Source organism: Zootoca vivipara, chromosome 3, assembly GCF_963506605.1.
Source record: "Zootoca vivipara chromosome 3, rZooViv1.1, whole genome shotgun sequence".
Taxonomy (NCBI): domain Eukaryota; kingdom Metazoa; phylum Chordata; class Lepidosauria; order Squamata; family Lacertidae; genus Zootoca; species Zootoca vivipara.
This window is the reverse complement of record NC_083278.1, coordinates 53,370,214-53,393,751: the sequence shown is the minus strand read 5'-3', so window position 1 is coordinate 53,393,751 and position 23,538 is coordinate 53,370,214. Positions and strand designations below refer to the sequence as shown.

Genomic DNA, 23,538 nt, shown 5'->3' with positions numbered 1-23,538 from the left:
AAATCCTTGAGAGAAAGCAAAATTCTTTCACGGTGAAATGTAATTATGGGAGGGCTGAAATAAATTGTGCAGCATTACACTATAATGGTGTGAACACAGGTCACTGAGAGTGGTTTAGAGTGGTTAGCGTCATAGCATTCTGGAAACATGACAGAGTGGTTGGTTTTGTAAGCGTACAAAGTATATGTGACGACAGGCCTTGGTGGCCTTGGTGTGAGAACTCACTGCACCCAGCCGCTTGTTCATTACCACAGTCACAGCTCTCTTATGATATGAGGTGGAGGGGGGTGGCTTGAGCTACGGATAGTTTACAATCTAGTTCTTCGTTTACTGGCACAGGTAGACACCAATGCAGGAGTCGCCAACACAGTGCCCATGGGCACCAGTACTTTCTTTGGCACCCGTGAAAGGTCTCAGAAAATATCCCCTAAAAAATGCACAGTGTAGGAGAAAACATCTCCTCTTCTGTGCAGTTCCTGTTTGCACTGGCTTGGCCTCTCATCCATTGAACACATTCCCTTAAAGAAGCCTGCATTTAATGGAGTGCCAAGATTGGACACTCTTCAATCCTGAACAAAGGCAATTTTCAAAGAGCTTCTCTCTGAAGAAGTGAAGTAGTGGCTGATGTAGGTGCTTTTGCTCATTGAGGGGTCATGCTTTTTTTGGAGATATAGATTTATTTGGATATACAGTCATACCTCGGTTTAAGTACGCCTCGGTTTGAGTATTTTCAGTTTAAGTACTCCGCGGACCTGTCTGGAACGGATTAATACACTTTCCATTACTTTAAATGGGAAAGTTCGCTTCAGGTTAAGTACGCTTCAGGTTAAGTACTCCGTGGACCCGTCTGGAACGGATTAGTCCACTTTCCATTACTTTCAGTGGGAAAGTTCGCTTCAGGTTAAGTACGCTTCAGGTTAAGTACAGACTTCTGGAACCAATTGTGTTTGTAAACCGAGGTACCACTGCATATACTGAATATACATACATGCATGCTGGATACAAGTGTATCAAAAATATTAAAATACATCCAGTAAAAAAAAAACCTGAAACTAACAGTAACAACTAAACATTACAAGCCAGCTACTGTAAAGTCCCTCATAAATTTTGTCATGTCTTCCATTACTCTTTTTCCTTTCTCTTATTGCAGGAATACTTCTTTTCTGTTTTCATAAGCTGCAGCAGCCATTTTGTGTTGCGCCACACTCTATGCCCGCCATTTTATGTTTAACCAGAAAAGTTTAGCAATCTATATCTACTCATAGTAATGACAATGATTAGTTATCATTTCTATAACATTTATATGAAAATAATATTGAATTTATATGCAGTGGGAAAGGTAACTCATCACAATGAAGTACATTGACTTCTGCCTTTTCAAAAGGGAGCACATTTATTTTTAACCTGCTCATGATGCGAAAGTGTTGTTTTGTACCTTATACCTACTGATTTTATATGCATCAGAAGTATGGGAACATGTGACTGAATGTTTCGCTCATAATTATATTTTTACTTTGTAGATGCTTTCATTTTTGCTTATGATTGACTGGACTGGACACTATGAAAAAAGAAATTCACAGCATTTCTGGAGCCACAAATATTACCTTGAAAATTTCATGGGAGTGAGGAAAGTTTTCTGATATTTTTTTAATCATGCTTTACCCTTGTGTAATCCTCCTCTCAAGCCACAAGCCTATCAGAAATGTGGTTTATTGGAAAGTTGACGCGGCGTTTGCTCAGCTTGCTTGTATGTTAGGGCAGGGAACCACAGGCCTGTGGGCTGGATACAACCCACCATGACTTCTCTGTGACTCAGCTGACCCCTCTCAAATTTGTTGGCAGTGGCAGGTTCTGTAGCAGTGTTGCCGCTAGGGGGAAGAAATGGATTTTGCGAAGGCATTCCCCCTTGAATGAAAAATAAATTCACAGAGCAACATGCCATGTCCTAGTGGGGCCAGCTTTGTCAGTGGCAGTGCAGCTTGAAAACAAAAAAATACAAGTGGGAGCCACTGATAGTGTAGTGACACCAGCAATTGTGCAACTTTGATGGTTCTTGGGTATGTTTGTGGAGCCCTTAGGAGCCCTTTCAGATTATTTGTACTGGAGGAGATTTGTCAACCATCAGGTTTAATGGAGTATAGGCATCCCCACTTGCACGTGATCAACTCGCGCATGACCACGTATATGCGAGATGCCAGGAAGTAAGTGAATAAATAAATTCTAACCTGAAATGGCAGGAGAGAGCTGGAAAGTCCTTGTGGCTCAGGAGGAGACCCTCCCCAAAGCCCAAAGAGGACACCAGTGAGCCCAAAGTCCAGAAAAGAGATTCAGAGGGCTCCAAATAAGTGGGGATTTGCATGTTCTCTTCTCACGAGAGCCAGTGTGGTGTAGTGGTTAAGAGTTGTAGACTCATAATCCGGGGAACCGGGTTCGCGTCTCTGCTCCTCCACATGCAGCTGCTGGGTGACCTTGGGCTAGTCACACTTCTTTGAAGTCTCTCAGCCCCACTCACCTCACAGAGTGTTTGTTGTGGGGGAGGAAGGGAAAGGAGAATGTTAGCCGCTTTGAGACTCCTTCGGGTAGTGATAAAGCAGGATATCAAATCCAAACTCCTCCTCCTCCTCCTCCTGCTCCTTCTTCACATCCCAACAGTTCCAACTCTCTCTCTCTCTCTCTCTCTCTCTCTCTCTCTCTCTCTCTCTCTCTCTCTCTCTCTCTCCTTCCCCTTTTCCCCATGATTCGCCTGTAACCAGTTCTAGAGTGGAGCCAAACCCCTCAAGGGCAGCTCCACTTTGCACAACCTTAAACTACTGCAGTGTAGTCCAAGGAGGATCTTGTATGATCCAGACATGTTGGGTGAAGATGCACAGGCTGTGTTCAGTGTCTCTCCCTCATCTTCCTGTGGCTGCAGGAGGATCTTGACTTATACTATCTGCTCCCAGTGCCCCACATATTTAAGTCAGGGGTAGCAAATGTAGTGCCATCCATATGGACTACAACTCCTATCAGCCTCAGTCAACATGGCAGATGTTGATTATTATGATTACTGTTGACTTATGAATTGCCTTCTATTCCACCATCTCAAGGAGATTTACGCAAGAGATAATTAAAAACATTTTGAAACAGAAAAGCGACAAATACGTTTCAAACGGGACTGAGACCCTAACAAGGGGACACTCATGGGAAAAATTAATTTATCCAGATGAGGAAGCCTGTTAGAACAAAAGCATCTTCAGGTATTTTTCAAAAAGTGCAGAGAGCAGGTGCCTGTCCTATCATAACAGGAATGCTACCCCACATGTGGGAGTTGTAGTTCGGCAGCACCTGGAGGGTGCTGTGTTGCCTGCCCCTGAGTGAGGGCTTCAGTTCCTCTCATTATATCATCCAACTAGGCAAGAGAAATAAGCTCAAATGTATGGGTGTTTAGTCAGAAGGAAGACACACTGATTTCCGTGGGCAGTCTCCCAAGTAAGTGTGCAGGTCTTGTAGCCAAGATTGCACAAATTGTAACAGAGCAGGCTTTTGGGACTGAAAGGAAGGCAGCAAAGGCCTGGGTCCTTCTGCTTCCAATTATCTGGCCAAGAGATGTCCAGCAGTCAGCATTTTATTGAGAGTTGGTCATTGGCTGCGCTGGGCCAAGGAGGCAGCCTGCAGGCCACATGTGTGTGATTCCACTGCTTTCCAGCCCCCCGACAGTGACAGCAAGAGCTGCAGCAGTCTGACACTTCATTTCCAGATCACAGTTTGTAATATATTATTGCCACACTGGGCAGGGGTCTGGATTATAAAGGAAAGGCATTGTTTCAGTGGAATTCAGTATTTTCCACATTTCACTCAAAAGGACCAGCACTTTAATAAGGTGGTGCAGGTGTGTTCTACGTCCTCCTCACTTTGAAAAAGAAAGAAAAGGAAAGGAATGCAATTTTGCAAAAAGCAGCGCAAACGGATGTTTGCTTCAGCAATAAAATCTGAAGCAGATTTCTTCTATGAGGCAAGGGAAAATCAGCGTTATTATAGGCATCGAAGAATTACCTTACAATCTGCTATTCATGAAAGACAGCCTTTTCCGTCATTAAAAACTAATCCAATCAGAAAGCACTGGATTTTTTCCCAGCTAAAAAGAAAAGGCTTTTGTAGTAATTTTGACTACAAGATAATTGGCATTCAAAAGCATGCTACTGTTTGATCTGCGACTGCCCATAAAGCATTTCATTGTTTAACAGTGGTGTAGTGGTTAGGGTATCGGGCTAGGACCTGGGAGACCGTGGCTCACGTCCCCTTCTCAGCTATGAAGTACAGTGGCCTTGGGCCAGTCACTCACTCTCAGCCTAACCTAGCTCACAGGGTTGTTGTTGGGGAGGAGAACTATGTATGCCACCTTGAGCTCCTTGGAGGAAACGCAACAAATCAGGAATCCATGTGACATGCCTGTGCGGATGCTGGGTTGTCGTTTTTTAAAGGTCACCATGTTGCAGATGGAGAACCTGGGGATGAGAGCCAATTACTTCCTCAAGGCAATTCAGCACAGTGGTTTTAGGACAGACAGAACAGTGTTTCAGACCCTGTTCTCTCAGGCCCAGGTCTCCTCTGCTAGGTCGCGACCACAATATCTTATGGAAAGTCTCTTCCAACATAAGCCTGATATAAGAAGCTGCCTTGTATTGTGTCTACTGGTCCATCTAGCACCATGTTTTCTGCACTGACTGACAGCAGCTCTCCAGCATTTTAGGTAGGGTTCAATTCCAGCCTTACCTGGAGATGGAAAACTGATCAGTGATTCATCACTGTTGGATCATTGTTGAGGCCCCCACTCCAAGTACCCCATCTGTCAGAAGCTTGGAGGGTGGAAACAAAAGAAAGGGTCTTTTTAGTGGTGGTCCACCCATCACAAATGCTGTCCCCAAGGAGACTTGCCCAGCATCTACACTGACATATTTTCAGTGACAGTCAAAGAATTCCCTCCTTCCCTGGGCATATTATTATAATATTATTATTATTACTATTATTATTACCCCGCCCATCTGACTGGGTTTCCCCAGTCACTCTGGACAGATCCCAACAGACTATTAAACAAGAGATAAAATAGCAAACATTAAAAACTTCCCTGTAAAGAGCTGCCTTCAGATGTTGTCAAAAAGTCAAATAGTTGTTTATCTGTTTGACATCTGATGGGAGGGTATTTCACAGGATGGGTGCCACTACCGAGAAGGCCCTTTGCCTGGTTCCCTGTCACTTCTCGCACTGAGGGAACTGCCAGAAGGCCCTTGGAGCTGGGCTGAACGATGAGGGGTGGGTGGAGACACTCCTTCAGGTATGCTGGGCAGAGGCCTGTGGATGTTTTAAGCTTCCTCATTTCTTAGTGACTGTGATTGTGTGTATGGGGCTGAAAGAGGTGGGCTTTAAGGGACTCAGCTATACAGCTGCAAATGAACCGTTTTAAGAGTGTTTTAAGTGCAATATACAATGTGACACTTGATGGTGATGGTGAGCCTTATGGAAAATTCAATGTATTTTTTAAAACGCTTTTTTTAAAAAAGCATTTTCAGAACAGTTTTTATATGTGTGTAGATTCCACCAATGTCTGCTTTTGGAATGACTCTGCAACCCAGCCTCCTTTTGTGTCAGGCTGGGATGGTTTTGTTTTGGGCGGTGGTGTTCCTCCACCTACTTCCACCAGGCTCTGCCTTTTAAAGCTTATTTTAAGGTATTTCATGATGGCATTTAAAATATTTTATTGTAAATCATTTTAGTAATGTAATTGAAGACCAGGGCATGAATCTTAATTACAGTAAGCAATGACTTGTTTGGCTGTGCTAAATTAGCTCATTGCTTTTAGCACAGCTAGAGTCACATTAGCACGTAGATAAAGTTTCTGAGTCATAGGTGCACCCTCACACAAGCAGTGCAATCAGATAAGACTTTCAAAAACGTAGTTACTCGGAAATGTATGATCTGGTTTGAGTGGGAGGAACTGCCAGCAAATGCACAGGTTTGTTTTATCTTGCTGCAGAAATTACATTGTCTTGCATGTATTATCATGGGTGTGTCAGCAGTGAGATCCTGATAATGTGAGCTCCCTTCCCATCTGGAGCATGCTGCCCTGCATTTCATCACACCAGTGAGGTCTCCAACCTGACCTTTGTTTGTGGCAGCCTCTGAGAATATCATCTATGAAAAGGAAAGTTAATGTTCTAAACATAGCAATTAAGTCACTAGACAATCCTGCTTTAAAGGGAAGGAAAGTTAATTTTCTAAACATAGCAATTAGACACTAGACAATCCTGTTTTAATATTGTCTGTTCTTCCTATGTTCCTTCAACCACCTAGCTGTTTCACTTGTATGTATCTAAAAATGGTGTGTTGCATGGGCCTGTTGAGCTTTCAGGGTTTGAAATATCGTGGGCTGTCTTCACCAGCCTCCATAGGGACTCTCTGTCCATGGCTGTCAAACCAGGATACCACACCGTAATGCAGTATGAGAGAACACTTTCTATCGTGGACTGATAGAAGGAAATCATCAGTTGCTGTCCAACCTTGTTATTTCCCAAGACCGTAAAGAAATGAAGTCTCTGTTGGGCCTTCCTAACCACCTGGGCTGTATTGACCTTCCAAGTTAGGTCTTCACTAAGATGGACTCCTAGGTATTTAAAGGAAGAGTCTCTCTCCACACAGCCCCCCCCCCCGATATACAATGGGGCTAGCTCCCCTCTCTTCCTCCGAAAGTCCAACACTATCTCATTTGTCTTGCCAATGTTTAGGTCAAATTGTTCTCTGAGCACCATGTGGATACCTTTTGAACCTCCCCCCTGTACGCAGATTTGTCTGCTTCTGCAGGTCCCCATTCTCCATCCCACCGCACTCCAGGCTGGGAAAGTCCTGTTGTGTGCTGAGAGCTCTGGCAAAATGAAGGGAGAAAAGGGTACCTGTTTTCCTGGATCGGACATTAAAGAATATGCTCCAAGGAGTGTGCATGCTTCTAAGCCAAAAGCAGAAATCAAACACTCTGCCTTTGGGTGTTTCTCCTATGCAGCCAAGCAATTATTTTGTATAAGCACACATTTGGAGGTTCAGCAGCCGCACAGATCGTTAGCAGAGGAGATACTCTGATATGTAAAGCAGTTAACCAAGGTCTTGCAGCTGAATGTGGTCATTTATCTTCCCTGGCTTTAAATCTAGCTTTTGAAGACACTATCTGGAACACTTTTTAAAAACACACGCACACATGTCACACACTCCCTCACTTGAGCAGCTGCACAAGACTCCCATTTTTTTGATTGCTGCTATCTAAAAGAGAGGAACCCAAAACAAAGTAATACTTCAGCTGATAAGGGAATTACTTTGCTAAAAGACAAGGCAACCCAGGATATTTGGCACAGCCAAGGGGGAGAGCAGAAGGTGCCCCTCTGCTGGCTGCTTCCTTCCAGAAAGTTTCAAGGTCTCTAATTAAGCAACTTCATGGTGGGAGGCGGCTGCTCGTTTATAACCTTAAAGCAATTAAGTGCTCTGTCCGCACCACACACCTCGTTTAAGTAATTGCTACTTTAAAGACAGCCCCAGTAGCTGCTTTTTAGCAAATGCCCCTGCAAGAAATGTTACACAGTGGCATTCAAGGATGGAGTTCACAAGGAGACTTTGCAATCGTGACTTCAGAGAATGGGATAATTTAGTCTGTAAACTGAGCAATATATATTGTTTTAGCATTTCAAAGGCACAATGTGGACTCTCAAACACTCCTTTCCCCTGCTCTCTTGTTGTCCTGCCTCTTTGCTGCCCGCAACTAATTAGGAATGGCTTGCTCAGCACAGGAAAAGATAATAAAATATGGTCTACAAGTCGAAATTTAAGAATGGCTCTAATTCTCCTGGGTGTTTAGGCATCTTATTGCACCCTACTCACTATTTTGCTCACTATTTTGCTTTTTAAGAACTCTCAGCAGGGCACTAACAATGGGAAGGTTTCTTCCAACTGTGCTTGCTCAAGCTGAATAATTACATATCAAAGGGCAGTGAAGAGACACATTGTTTCTGCTTAGGTCCGGACACATTTTCTTCCCCTGTTTGGCTGCAGGAACAGCATAATACAGATTAAATGTGGAGGGGGCATAGATCCCATCAGAAACCAAAGACACAAAATACAGAACTGCAAAATAATAATAATAATAATAATTAATGAATAGCAATGAGAAGGGGGTGAGGTTTCTTGTTCCCCTGTGCATTAAATATGCTGCACAATGGACTGTGCAAAAAAATTAATTGAAATTGTGCTTTGATTCGAATTCTAAAATGTGCTTTTATGACTTCATAATTAATTACTAAGAAGACGAAACGTAGGCACAATTATGGCTGACGACAGCCACCCTGCCAAGCAGGGCTGCCAGTACAGTATTATCAAATTAGATTACCCTAATGTGCTCTATGTGGCATTGCTCTTACTGATTCAGAAACATCAGTGGGTAGAGAATGCTGCTGCCTGATTACTGATGAGCACCAGGCAGCCTGATTGGATTCCAAGGATTTCAAGACATTTGCTCTAGTTACCAGGTAGTTTCTGAGCCCTATTCAAAGTGGTGCTTTTGATGCACATGAAGCCTGAAAAAAGTCTGGTGGTGCATTCACATACAGATTGTTGAGGACATCATGGGGCTCATGCATGTAGCAGGCCTTATACTGAGTGAGACCACAGTGGGGTGTGAAACACAGAGCAGTCAAATAGAACATTCCTAGAGTGGTCACATGTTTAGACATGAAGAGGGATGTTTGTCCAGCCAGCAGATAAACTTCGTGTTTCCTCCTGGGCTGGATCAAACTTCCTCTACATGTGACCAGAGGTGGGCGTGACCTCACCTGTGCAGGTAACAAAAGCACAGGGCTGGCCACCACATCTCTCTCTCCTCCATCTTGCTTTCATCATAGAAGCATCAGTGCTTAGCCTGAGACGCTCTATTGGCTTCCAAAGGACAAAGGAACTATCTCCTTATGGAATAGATTCCACGTGTATATATTTTGTAACTCAAGTCTGCCTTCTGGGATCCATCGTGAACAGAATGTGTGAGTAAACTCTTTTATACTTTTATACAAGACTGTATAAGGCAGTGTTTCCCAACCAGTGTGCCTCCAGATGTTTTGGGACTACAACTCCCATCATTCCTGACCACTGGTCTTGCTAGCTAGGGATGATGGGAGTTGTAGTCCCAAAACATCTGGAGGCACACTGGTTGGGAAACACTGGTATAAGGGATGGAATAAAGGGGAATTACCAGGAAATTTATTTTAGAGGCTTAAGCAAGCCTGGCAACAACTTATCTGCTGTGTAAGTTTAAAAAGGGAATGTTACTGTGCTAAATTATAGAACATGCTAACTCAAGTTGGGAAGGATATTATTAAACAATATATCCTCTCCTGCCTCCCTGAACATTCCAACAACCACTGCTCTATCTAGCTCAGTATTGTCTCAGATTTGTATTATAGGTGATCGACCAGCTTTTATTGCCTTTTGCACAGAGATGACAAATGCAACTTTTAGGCTCTGGTGAAGAAAATATTTGTTTTAGAATTGCTTTGGAAAAACATGCCCTTGAGAAGGTAAGTGGGAACAAATAGCCATGATTTAGCAGGATGAATTTTAAACAGGGTAAGATCTTTAAAAAGAAAACAAAGGGGAGAATGTTGTCTTTCAAGAGATCAGATTAGCAACCTTTGCAAAGAGCCAAAACGCTACAGTTGCTCTTGTCGCTTCACTAGCTTTTCTCTGTTTCTCTTGTTCTCAAGTGTTTTCCCCAAAGAATTCAAGATTTCAAGTGGAACATTCCCCTGCCCACACTGAAACGTAAGGACAAGAAGGGTTTTAGGGGCACAGCATTACATTTTAAAAAAAACAAAACAAAATATGTTTAAATTGATCTTTTTTAAAAGTTGACATTAGGATTCTAGGCTGGCTTCTACAGCTGCTCAACATTTGCAGATTAATCTTATCCAGGAAGAGAGAATTAGCTCCATCTTTTACAGAGCTGGGGAAAATAAACCTTGGCCAGCTCACCATTTATTCCTTCAGGCCAATTCTAGGTTGTTGGTACCTCTTGAGCAAGATGCTTGAAAGGTGCCCTCCACCTGTGCTTATCCACCATATTATTCACCACTGTAAAGTGTGGCCTCTTTACAGAAGACAGCCCTCTGTTTTGAAGGGCTCTCAGAAGACAATCCTCATTTCTGAAGATTCTATTTCAGGACTGTCCATTCCAGGTCTGGTTTAAAGATAAAGAGCCATAAATAGGGAGAGCCTGGAAGGTGTCCATCAACAATCAGTTGCATCTGCTCACTAGACTGAGCAGGCACACACAAGTCATCTGGTATCTTCATAGTTAGATGTATTAGTGCTGTGGTAGGGATGCGGGTGGCGCTGTGGTCTAAACCACAGAGCCTAGGGCTTGCCGATCAGAAGGTCAGCGGTTCGAATTCCTGCAACGGGGTGAGCTCCTGTTGCTCGGTCCCTGCTCCTGCCAACCTAGCAGTTTGAAAGCACATCAAAGTGCAAGTAGATAAAAAGGTACTGCTCCAGCAGGAAGGTAAACGGTGTTTCCATGTGCTGCTCTGGTTCACCAGAAGCAGCTTAGTCATGCTGGCCACATGACCCAGAAGCTGTACGCCGGCTCCCTCGGCCAATAACGCGAGATGAGCGCCGCAACCCCAGAGTCGGTCACGACTGGACCTAACGGTCAGGGGTCCTTTTACCTTTACTTCTATTTAAATTATAATAACTATGTCTAAATATATGCACCTAAAATATATGTCACTATGTGCACATTTTATGCAAATTTGGTGATTTGGGGGTAATGCAAATCCTCTTCTTTGGTAATGCATCACTGGCCCCCTTACTATCTCAGTCTCCCACTGACCTGTATTTCTATCTGAGCTCATTACGTAGCATCTTCCTAAGAGAATGGACAAGCTATACAGAATGTTCTGTATATGTTCTGGTTCTCCTTCTTGCCCCCTTGCTTGCTTTTTCTGTCAATGATTCTCATTGTCACACACCCCTCCCCACTGCCTGCAATTGGGCAGAGGCCCTGCCGGAGGCTTGATGATGTTAAACCCTGATGTCAGCCTCGCTTTCCTTTCCATACCTGATAGCATACCTTCCAACATGTCAAGGTAAAACTGGGATGCCATTTTCCATTGTTGCACTCCTGTACGAGTCATGTAACTCTGGTGTTTTTGCTTGGGGTGCCTTGTGAGATTGTGGTCCCCCAAAAGTGCTTTTTGGGGGCAAAATCACGGTGCGTAATCACGTCACCCAATCTCCTGGTTTTCCCAGGACAGTTGAGGTGTATTCTGATATAGCAGTCAGAAATGGAGCAAAATCTAATGAGTCCCAAACCCAATGGTCTAAGCTTTACTTTAAACTCTTCTCATTCTCCACATCTTATTTCCATGACCAGAGGGAAATTTTGGAAAACCATTTGAGAGAAGACCAAAGACTAAGATGATAAGGTCAGAAGGTGGCTCCTCCACATTTTGCATAGAAGATTTGGCCACTATCCTCCAGAAAGTAATGGAAACAAAAAACCTCAAAGAGTCTTGTTGTTGTTTAGTCGTTTAGTCGTGTCCGACTCTTCGTGACCCCATGGACCATAGCATGCCAGGCACTCCTGTCTTGCACTGCCTCCCGCAGTTTGGTCAAACTCATGTTCGTAGCTTCAAGAACACTGTCCAACCATCTTGTCCTCTGTTGTCCCCTTCGCCTAGTGCCCTCAATCTTTCCCAACATCAGGGTCTTTTCCAGGGAGTCTCCTCTTCTCATGAGGTGGCCAAAGTATTGGAGCCTTAACAGCACTTTAAAGACTAACAAGCACTTTAAAGACTAACAATACCTTCATGTTTTGACTGACCATCAGTCATCACAACATTGGCAAGGACTTGCTAAGCAGATCGGAGCCATCATGATGTCAGTTTTCAGCTCTCTACTAGAACCAATGGGAACACGGAGAGCTGTTGTTAGGAAGGGTCCATAGCTCACTTCTACAACATCCACTTTGCATGCAGAAGGACTCAGTGTCAATCCCTGGCACTCTCAGGGAGTCAGAGTAGATGGTACTGAGCTAGATGGACCAATGTTCCTATTAGGTAGAAGGGAACTTCCTATGAGTTTTCCTCTGCAGCGAGGCCATTCCTGTGACAATGGCCTAGTTCACATAACACAGTGAACCTACCCACTTTGTACTTTTTACTCCCCAGTCCTTTTTACTCCCACACTGTGCTGAGATATTTTGGTCTCAGCTGTGGTCGGTGACTCGGAATGGACAGTATGAACAAATGAAAACCATAACAAAAAATATGTATTTGAAAGCCATTCTTAAAATCTCAATATGGGATTTAAAATCTCAATATGGGATTGGTTGCTTTAGTTGATCATTGATATCCACAACTTAACCATCTAGAATGGTTATGATTTTTTGACAGGCAGTATGAAATATGAGTCAATTTTTGAAACTGGGCCTGATGCATCAAATGCTGTCCAGAATTCTTGGAACATGCCAGTCTGGCATACTGGGAATTTTCCTCAGATTTTTTTTTTTTAAAAAAAGTTCTAAGTGTCATTTTTTATTGTACAGCTGTTACTATGAAGAAGTGCTTGCCTCCTTTTAAAAAAATCATTATTTGTGGAAGCACAATCTTTTGTCCATTTACACAAACATCTGTTCACATCAAGCTCTACTCCTGTTATTCACAGTGGTTGCGTTTCCAACTGCACATAAAGCAGCACTTTGGTCTGTTATGTATTGCTTGCTTGAATTGCTTCCTACCACAGCCCTCACGTGAATTCACAAATGGTGCAGTGTCTGGCATTCTCCCTGGTGTTAAATTTCAGGCACTGGCACAACATTCCCATAAATGCATTTACAGCTGATTTAGAAGTGACACTTATTGGCAGTTAAATTCAGATACAAGGCTATCAACAGGAGAAACGGCAAAGGAAAAATAATTTTAAAAATCTGTTTGGAAACAATAGCATTAAATCATAGAGAGGGATGGCCTTTGCCAATCTGTTTTGGACCACAACTCCTATCAGCCCCACCATGGAGGACATAGGGTTGGTGAAAGTTTAGATTCTCCACAGCTCAGCTGCCATGCCCTAGAGTGAAATTGAAGGCGAGTTTGGAAAGTGTTCATTAGATTAAATGTGTCAACTTTGAGGGGGGTTGTAAGGATTTTGAGAAAATCAAGAGATGGTTCTATGCAGGGTGTGTGTGTCATGTTAGGGATGGACAAACCTGTCATTTCTCTCTCCATTTTTCTCCTCCCCCCAATCTTCTGAATCAGTTTGCAAATGTTCATTCACTCATATTGATTGGTTTTTAATTTAAAGTAATGAAATACACCCATAGAAGGAATACAGAGCTTAGTAGTTGTTCTGGAGGGAAAAGCAAAATAGTGGCTTATGGTGGTAGTTTTAAACTTGCTTCTCTTGCTCCAAAAGGAGCCCAGGGTAGCAAACAACCAAGCAATGAAACAATACATTTTTAAATCAAAATCAAAACCTATTTAAAACATTAAAAACAATAAGAAGATCTAAAACATTTTTTAAATAGTCACAGTTAATAATTTCCCTGTTGCCAGAAACAGTCTTTCAGCCATCAAATGCCTGGGTAAACAGGAGGGAAGCACTGCTTGCCTCAAAGACCCCTTCTCACTAGGGGAGGAGACAAAAGTTTGCAGAGAGTTCCCAGTTCTCAGCATCATGAACAGCTCTTAAGATGCACTGTAAGGGCTCAGTACCAGCATCTCCCTTATTTCTGCCCATGCGTTGTGTAGCACAATCTGTTTGTGTTTGGTACATGAAATTTCCCTCCATGATAGCTTGGAGTTTTGCTTGAGTGATTCTCTGAGCTACTGCCACAGTTCAGTAGCATCTAGGACTAGGGCATATAGAAGAAGCCAGTCTATCTCATGTTTTCTCAACAAGTATACAAGTCAGCAATATTAGACCGGAAATTGCATGGGGACTTATCACCATCTCAATTTCTGAGGTGGGGTGGGGGAAACTAAAAGAACCAGTATATTCAAAATAAACAATGTAATACATGAGAGTCCCATGGACTGCAAGAAGATCAAACTTATCCATTCTGAAGGAAATCGGCCCTGAGTGCTCACTGGGAGGACAGATCCTGAAGCTGAGGCTCCAATACTTTGGCCACCTCATGAGAAGAGAAGACTCCCTGGAAAAGACCCTGATGTTGGGAAAGATTGAGGGCACTAGGAGAAGGGGACAACAGAGGACGAGATGGCTGGACAGTGTTCTCGAAGCTACCAACATCTGACCAAACTGCGGGAGGCAGTGGAAGACAGGAGGGCTTGGCGTGCTCTGGTCCATGGGGTCACAAAGAGTCAGACACGACTAAACGACTAAACAACAATACTAATAGTAATAACAATAGTGTCAATTGACTATTGCAGCCTGTTTCGTTTCATTTTATGTGGCAGTCCAGAAAGTGCTTCCTTAGTTCCCTGCACATTCCATCTCAAGTTCTTCTGCATCCTCTCATACGCCATCAGATCACAAAATAAAACCAATTAAGGAAACAAGATGCTTATAACTGCTATGTCAAGAGTTCCATTGTCCCCTTGAAAGGCATGTCTTTCACATGAGACGCTGAATCCATCACTGTGTATCACGAGTGAATTTATTTCTTATTTGTACTAAGATGTTGCCAACAGTCATAACTAGGCACTTGGTTTCATTTTGCTGGTGGGGGAGAAGACAAAGATGGAGATGCAGATGGCATATTTTTCCCTACCGATGAATATATTTCTTTTTGTTTTCCAGCATGAAAATATCTCTGGCTGAGCAATGAAAATGCTACACAGTCTTTACAACGAATGAAGCAAATATCTGCACTTGCTTTCAAATAAAACTGAATCTCAATATATGCCTCAGTCACTTGTAATAAAGTTTAATGGAAGACATCAGGCACAAAATCACAGCTCTTCAATGTTAACTTACGCTACCTTTGCTAGGTGTTTGATATTTCAGCTGTAAGTGACAGATTAAGAAAATTACTATGTCCCAATATCCATTCCATTTCCTCCTTTCTTCAAAGAGCTGAAAAGCACAAAGACAGTATAGTTAGGGAAGCTGGCACCTTTGATGCAGTCACCAAGTCAGATCATGTTTGGCAAAGCACCATTCAGTTCACAAACTCCACATCAGATGAAAGAAACAGTTTAAGGCACAAATACAGTCTGACTTTGCCACATCAAAGCCCTTTTTAAAAAAAGCTTTCAAGAATTGCCTGCAACATTTTAAGCTTAAAAGACACATTCTGAAAATTCATTCAAGTACCAAAGTGAGGCTGCAGTCCGAAACACACTTAGAAGAGAGCAAGGTTGCCATTCCATTCCTACTTACCTGGGACTAAGTTCCATAAAACCCAATGGAACTTACACCTGAGGAGACTAAATGTGAAGGGAGGATTGCACTGTAAGTGATTCCCAACTGCATGGAACCATTCAGATGCACAACTATGAGCTGCATGCATGGCTGCCAGAAGCTTCCTTTCCAGGGCAAATAACAGCTTCAGCAGAGATTTGGGGGAGAGCACAATATTGGGGGGGGGCTTTCTTCCTATACACCTTGTTCCAGATTCTGTTTAGAATTTAATGGCATTTTGTTTTTCTCCTTGAACTATTTACATTTAGGGATTTTTAAAAAAATAACAATTATTATTATTATTATTATTATTATTATTATTATTATTATTATTATTATTATATCACCCTATACCCAGAGGCCTCAGGGCAGTTCAAAGAATTTATTGTGTTCCCCCTTCAAATATGGACATCAGATGAGGATAAATTAATATATTGAAGCAGAATTCTTTGGAATAATATTCTCAACTGTATCAGACAGATAATTCAGAGAAAAACAATATAGATTTTTAAAGGGAATATTTCAATACTATGTGATCAGGAAAATTTAGACAAACCAGTCACAGCAAGTGATATACTGAAGGGGGGGATCAAAGCATGGAAATAAAATAAGGCATCAGGACTGCATGAATTTATGGCTTTATATTATAAAACATTTGCATCACAACTTGTTTACATGTTAAGGAAAACCATCAGTGAAATACGGGAAAAGAAAACAACACTGGACTCTTGGGAAGAGGCAAATATTGTGGTAATTCCAAAAGAGAGGAACTATATGTTAATGTGTCTAAGATTAAATTCTACAATGAATCAGTACATAAACGTAGACCAAAGTGGCTTTATCTGGCAGTAGAAAATGAAGGATAATATATAGATGAGAATACATATAGTGAATTGTGTCTCATTGAACAAACATGAGACAGCACTGCTATTTCTCAGTGATGAAAAGGCCTTCAACAATATAAAATGGAGCCTGAGTTACAGCTGCTAACAGAGATAGAGTTAGGGGAGCACGACCAGTTTGCCCACACTGGACCTTGAGCCAAGAGTCCTGCAGGGGGTGCTGCAACAATGACAAAGAACAGAAGGCAAGAGGTGGGGGGATGGGGGGGAGAGGCACTGAATTTTGGCGTTGCACAGGGCGCTGCTGAATTTTTAAGACCCAAGGTCTGCCACTGTTGCTATGATCCCAGGTGCCACACCATGTAAGCATGGGAGCAGCATCATGGTTTGTGCCAGGGTTGCATCATGTAAAATGCGTAATGATAAACAAAAATGGTGCTTGGATCCTTGCAACTTAGCAAGTGTAGAAGACATTTCACATGACGTGCAAACTGAAAGGTTGAATTATGTTAGAAACATGCTCCTAGGTCAAGTGTTTTCAGCTTTGAATACATGCTGACATCATGTTTTCCAAGGGGGAAATGGCCAATGCTTCTTTGTCACAGCTTGCCTTTCTGTGGGGGCGAAACTAGGTTTATTTCACCCAGGTCAAAGACCCAGTTTGGCACCCCCCAAGCACTTTTGCGTATACACACACACACACACACACACACACACACACACACACACACACACACACACAGGCTGGGAGCCTCAATGGTGCCCTTCTGGAGGCTTCACTCAGGGCAAAAAACCCGGCTTGTCCCCTCATAGCTATGGCTCTGCTTTCTGCATTCTTCATTTCTTCTTAAGAGTATTGCAAGTGACAGGCAACCTCTTATTTCCTCCCAGTCTCCTTTTCTGTTTTATTTTCTCTTTGGCTAAATGCGCTGCTTGTCCTCTGGGTCGGCTTTAAGGTATCATTTTATAATCCGTATACGGCGTCTTCGCAAAACGTGTTTACTTTTGGTGTACAATGCATGCATTACAAGTAGGGCATTGTAATTTACAAGGGGACCAGTTTGCCTTCCAAGTCTCTACGTGGGGGCATTTGCCTAGTACAGCTGGTGGAAGCATAATTGGCAACCCAAACTGTACTGCTTCATTGTTAATACAGTGATTGCAGCTTGCTTAAAAGGTAACCAAGCTTGGGCATGAAAATACCGGTACTTCTGGCTGAAACAGTATGAGACAAAACAGAAAATCAGGACTTCCTTATGACATATCTATTGCCAGGTTGCGCCATCACAACTGCTGGTGTAGGGGACTGAATGCCGGATTGCTTCCTTATATATATACTGTTTTCACAAACAAAACTAGTATGCCAGGGAGATGTTTCTCGGCGAGCCTTTTGATTGATATGCTAGTTTCTTGTGCGAAAGTGTTTTGTGTAGGGGAATTGTTAACATGTTGATTCTTCCCATACCCATTTAATTCTGGAAACAGCACACCCTGCAACAGATCCATCATATCAAATATTTCTTTTGCTGCTCTGTTCATCAGATTTCCTAAGCATCACAGATGGACGTTAATTCTGCAGTAGGATGCCACCCTTTCTTTCATATTCTGCGGAACTGGAAGATCTCAGCCCATTAATCAGTCTAAGAGTTCACTTTCACTCTTGCATAAAACAGTAAGCAAAGAGCAATTTCATGTCAAAACAAGGCATGACTCTGTTCCTGTTTAATAGATTTGCCTAATATGGTCCCCTTGACGAATGTCTGCTTCTGCACGTATATCGCTTTTTGACTGCACTTAACTGCAAGAAACATTGTTTGCAAAAAGAGATCATTTTGGTCTACACTGTAACATTCTTCAATGGATTCCCCTCCTTCATGAAATAAATCTACCATAGGCTAGGTTTGGTCTGTACATTTCTAGCACTTTATAGAAAACAAACTTCACCAAATTAAAACTCTCAGCAAGGACCACTTCTAGTGCTACCTGTTGAAACATAGATTTTAACTCTCCTGCCTTTTAAGATTCTTAGCAAAAGGTTAAAGGTGTAATAAGGTGAGTGAAAATGATGCAGGAAAAATACATTGTATTAGGCAAAATTCATTTGCTAAAAATTGTATATTTAATGCCAAAATAGCATTAAAATGTGCATATTGTGAGCTGGACCATAAAGAAGGCTGATCGCCGAAGAATTGATGCTTTTGAATTATGGTGCTGGAGGAGACTCTTGAGAGTCCCATGGACTGCTAGAAGATCAAACCTATCCATTCTTAAGGAAATCAGCCCTGAGTGCTCCCTGGAAGGACAGATCGTGAAGCTGAGGCTCCAATACTTTGGCCACCTCATGAGAAGAGAAGAATCCTTGGAAAAGACCCTGATGTTGGGAAAGATTGAGGGCACTAGGAGAAGGGGACGACAGAGGACAAGATGGTTGGACAGTGTTCTTGAAGCTACGAACATGAGTTTGACCAAACTGCGGGAGGCAGTGCAAGACAGGAGTGCCTGGCGTGCTATGGTCCATGGGGTCACGAAGAGTCGGACACGACTAAACGACTAAACAACAACAATGCCAAAATAGCATTAAAATGTGCATATTGTGAGAAATTCACACTAAAATGCAGATAAGGACTTTTTGAAATTGCAAACTAATGTGGAGAACTGAACTTAAAATGGGGGAAAATAAGAAACTGAGAGAAAGCATAATTGACAGATCTGCTCATTCCTAAATATGTGCCAGTTGAGAAATATCCTATCAGGCCCATCTGCATGTGAAATTGACAGGAAACTGTCTATTCCCCAAGGCATGGATTTTAAAAATCCATGGGAATAAGAATATAAGAATGCTGTAATCACACAGACTGAAAATTAAAATAGAAAAGGAATCAAAGTCTTCCTATGTTCCCCCAGAGGGATAGCTGCGCTGGTCCATTGCAACAAAAGGAGTCTTGTAGCACCTTTAAGGCTAGCAAATATTATGGCACAACCTTTCACAGACTATAGCCCACTTCATTTGATGGGTAAGTCTGGGTTACAGGTATATAGATACATGATGAGGAAATTTTAAACGGTGGTCAGAAGGAAATGGAATGCAGTAGAGGACAGACAGTGATCATCACATTACTATCAGCGGCCACACAGACACACAGTTTTTGATACAACACATAAACCTGACATTGGCAAGCCAGTTAACAGATGTCGTGCCTGTTCCAATGCAGTCCACAAGTGAAAGCACTGAACTTCTTGAAGAAATGTATTTTTTTTAAAAAAGACAATTTATTAAATTTTCCAATTAAACATATTTAAACAAAAACAAACCATACAACCACAACCACAACACAACAACACATAATAAACATAATAAACACAAAAAAATTCTTCTTAGCATCTAATCAATTATTACAATTTTCTTTGCTCTGCCGAGCTTTGACTTCCCTCCTTCCCCCCAATCAGTTTTCTTATCCATTCCTATCTCACAGTTCCTTTATTCCTTCTACTTAAAGTCAATTCGTAGGATTTATTTCAATCCTGCAAATGTCTTTAAACTTCTACAGTTCTTCTCCATATAGTCCACAAATTTACTCCAATGCTTTTGGAACTTTGAGACTCCCTGGTTTCGGATCCTGCTAGTCAGTCTTGCTAATTCCGCATAGTCCATCATTTTCGTCTGCCACTCTTCAATCATCGGTAACTCCTGGGTTTTCCATTTTTGGGCTAACAAAGTCCTAGCCGCAGTTGTAGCATACATACATAAATAATACTTGATCTCCTTTCACTATCTCTTGTCCTATAAGTCCTAATAGAAAAGCTTCCGGTTTTTTGGAAAAGGTGTATTTAAGAATCTTTTTCAGTTCATTATATATAATTTCCCAAAATCTTTTGATTTATTTGCATGTCCACCACATATGATACAATTCACCATCCGAAGAAGTGTAATTTAAGTGGATTCACATTGCCACCTCCCTTTGAAGTTCCTTTGTTCCAGTTTGGCCACACACACACACACACACACACACACCATCTTTAACACAGCTTGATTTTCTGAATTCACAGTGCGGGGATAAACAATGCCATTTGCTCCTGTCTGTGCACCAAGCTGCTGTTAAAGGCACGGTCAAAGTTCAGACGTAACTAGTCCTTACAGCAGCTTGAAATCCAACATGCTGTCTTCTTTTAGAAGAAGCTACCGGTACCTCTGCTCAGTTCTGAATCGTCTGCACAGAAGGGCTGCTAACAGAAAAATATGAGGCTGGCTGCACGTTGTCTATTGGGGGATTTGTTCATTTTGGCAAATGTCCCCAGGCATGCACACAAACTACACTTAACTGGGGCCACTGATAAGGCAAGTGCATATGTTTGGAAAGTAGTTTCACAACCACTCGGTTTCTTGATGCTATGCTGCTCAAGGATGTTAATTGACCTTCTGTCAATATTGTTCACTCCTTTTTGGCATGATAAGGGCAACTCCAGCTGTAGAATAATCACTTGTCCTCCCTTCTCAGGGGAGCCATTTGATGACATCACCCTGTACAATTTGTTCTGCTGCCTCCCTTGCTTCTGGCCTCATTAATCAGGCGCTCAAGATATCATTGGGGCAGATCTGAGAAGAGCTGCTTCAGGTAGCCTAAATAATTTGGCAAAGAGTTTGACTCTAATTGAGATACTTTGCCAGTGGATTTGCATTGACCTCCAGCTCAGTCATCGAAATGTCTCAGAGCATTAATTTGCAGATTTAGCACCAGATGACCTCTGGGGCCCACGGCTTTCCTTAGGTGCAGAAATGTCTCCGCAGCATGGGAATATGGCACTTTAATCCTTCTGCTTTCATTCCCATAACTCTTGTATGTGAACTGTGAACTGGACATGACTTACCTTTAGAGATGGGGGATTAAATAATTCTTTTAACAATGGCATCAGATGGCTGGTTGGGATTAGGGTAAGACACATTGAAAATACATGTGTTGCCAAATAGCAAAGGTACCAAACTTAATTCAGACACTGAAAATGAAACAGAATTTATTCCGTCTGCGCACAGGCACGTGAATGCCTGCTCTTCCTACACCAATTTGCCAATTGGATGTCTACAAAGACATAGTAATAGCCTGGGCTTGGAGAACTTGTGATATATCACCTGAGAGAAACCTCGTCCAAACACTCATTTCTCTAGAAACAACACTTGGGGAAAGGGAACATGAAATAGAACACTAAACAGGCTTAGATGTCTTTGTCTCTTTATTTATTTCAGGGTTTCTGAAACTTGGGTCTCCAGTTGTTTTTGGACTACAGCTCCTATTATCCCTAGCTAGCAGTCATGGTGGAGGGTGAACTGGATCAGGGCCACAGCATTGTTCTCGCTGAAATCACCCCCATCACATATACACATGGCTTCCATTTCTCTCCAGGAGTGAAGCTTCCAGTGGCTGCAAACATAGCACAAATACTAATGATATGATTGACATCAAGTCTAGTTTGGCCCTTAGAGGCAAGCTCATTTATTGTGGCATGAGTTTTCACCAGCAAGGAACATGCCTACAAGAAGGAGGCCACAATAAATGTGATACACACCCTTCCAATGTTACAAGACCCTTTTAAATGGGTGAGGCAAGCCCTCTTGTTGCTAAGCAAAGTGCAAGCATCTATTTGATGCCTTTCTCTACCATTTTTCTGCATGATTAAGCAAGAGAATCACGATACCATCTTTGAATACCATCCAAAAGCCAGCATGAAATATAATCAACCCATAGCAGCACAGAGCAGAACAATGTAAACAACAGATTCAAAATAAAATATATAATACATGTGCAATCTTGATACAGTCAACACTACATTAGCAGCCTGTTAAATTCCTTCCTTTAGCAGACATGCCCTTATTCTGGCAAATGCCAGGGCAAATAATGCCCATAGTGCCCAAAAAAGTGACTAGTATACAAATAAGTTATATCCAAAGTCAATCCAGTAAAATCACATCCATTTATTTCAGTGGGTCTACTTTGAGTATGACTTCAACCCCACATGTCCTTGTCACCCAATAAAAAAATACTAGTTTTAGCATCCACATGCGAAACTTCAGGATTTATTGATTCAGAATTTGTTATTGGAGACATGGTCAACCAAAACCACCAGCCTTTCTTTAAGGAACAGGGAATAAGACTCCTTAGAACTTACCTCTGAGTAGAAACACATAGGATTGCACTGTAAATAATTATCTAGCTGCCATACGTCAAGTGTTAAGTGAGACGTATGCGTGTGATCCCAGCTTAGGCGGGTGCTTCTCCTGTGTAGGAACAACTGTCATACACACACTCTACAGCAACTTGTACATGCAAGCTTTTCATGTGCCAAAGACTTGCACTGCCCTGCTAGCTCCCCATGCCAAGTTGTAAGGCCTTTGCTGCATTTGGAGAGGGAATAAAGGGAAAGAAAAGGGGGGGAAAACCCTCCCCCTCTTAACCTTAGGAGCTTGGGATGCTAGAGCTCGAGAACGGCTGCTTTAGAAGAAGTGGTCAGAGTTGGCTGAGTTTCTGCATTGCAATAAAAGGTATGACTGTAATAATAATATTCAGCCATAAGCCTACATTTGGCGCCAAATCAAAGAAAAGTCATAAACAGCACCTACTGCGTCATGTCATCCCAAGAATCACTTCCATCATTTCTTGAAACAGTGGGTTGTGTACAGCTCTCTGCTTCTTAAGCCTCTCCTGCATAACTTACCTGTAAATGGTTTTGTCCTGTGGGAGGAAAGGCTTTTGCATCGTCTGGTCGTCATGGTGAATGAAGGGATGGAATTCTACCCTGCAGTGAGGAACCATGATCTCTGTGGCTGAAGACAGATAAACATTAACATGCTTTTAAAAGGGGGGGATGTCTTTCCCTTATGATATTTCAGATTTTTATGACTGAGTCATTTCTGGGAGATGGATTGAGAGGTATTGACTTTAAAGTAACAATTATGTGTTCTTTCCATTGAGGAGTCCAAAGGTGGTTTAATCAGTCCACTTTTCAAAAATGTATTTGATTTGCACCTTTATCCCTATTAAGCCTGGTACTTCTGATGGCTGATGAAATCTTTGTGCTGGCTGCACTGTTTGGTCTGCCTCTCATAAAGCTGCCTGGAGGAAATGCTCTTTGTTCAACAATAGGCTTGCTGTGCTTGAATAACTGAAGAACAATGGCAGAAGTGTGGGAACTATTGGGAAGTGTTCAGCCATGGAAGTGAAAAGAGTTACATGATGAATTTCAGGAAGAGAAATAATTGGCTATCACATCCCTCGACATAGTT

General features: G+C 42.2%; 1 long non-coding RNA gene across 1 annotated transcript; it reads right to left on the bottom strand.

Moving 5' to 3' along the window:
- Positions 1-4,752: 4,752 nt before the first annotated feature.
- Positions 4,753-23,079, bottom strand: LOC132591830 (uncharacterized). Its single transcript, XR_009557244.1, has 3 exons — positions 22,971-23,079; positions 15,003-15,096; positions 4,753-4,835 (listed from the first exon to the last, which is right to left on the bottom strand). It is a non-coding gene; the product is annotated as an uncharacterized LOC132591830 (long non-coding RNA).
- Positions 23,080-23,538: the final 459 nt, after the last annotated feature.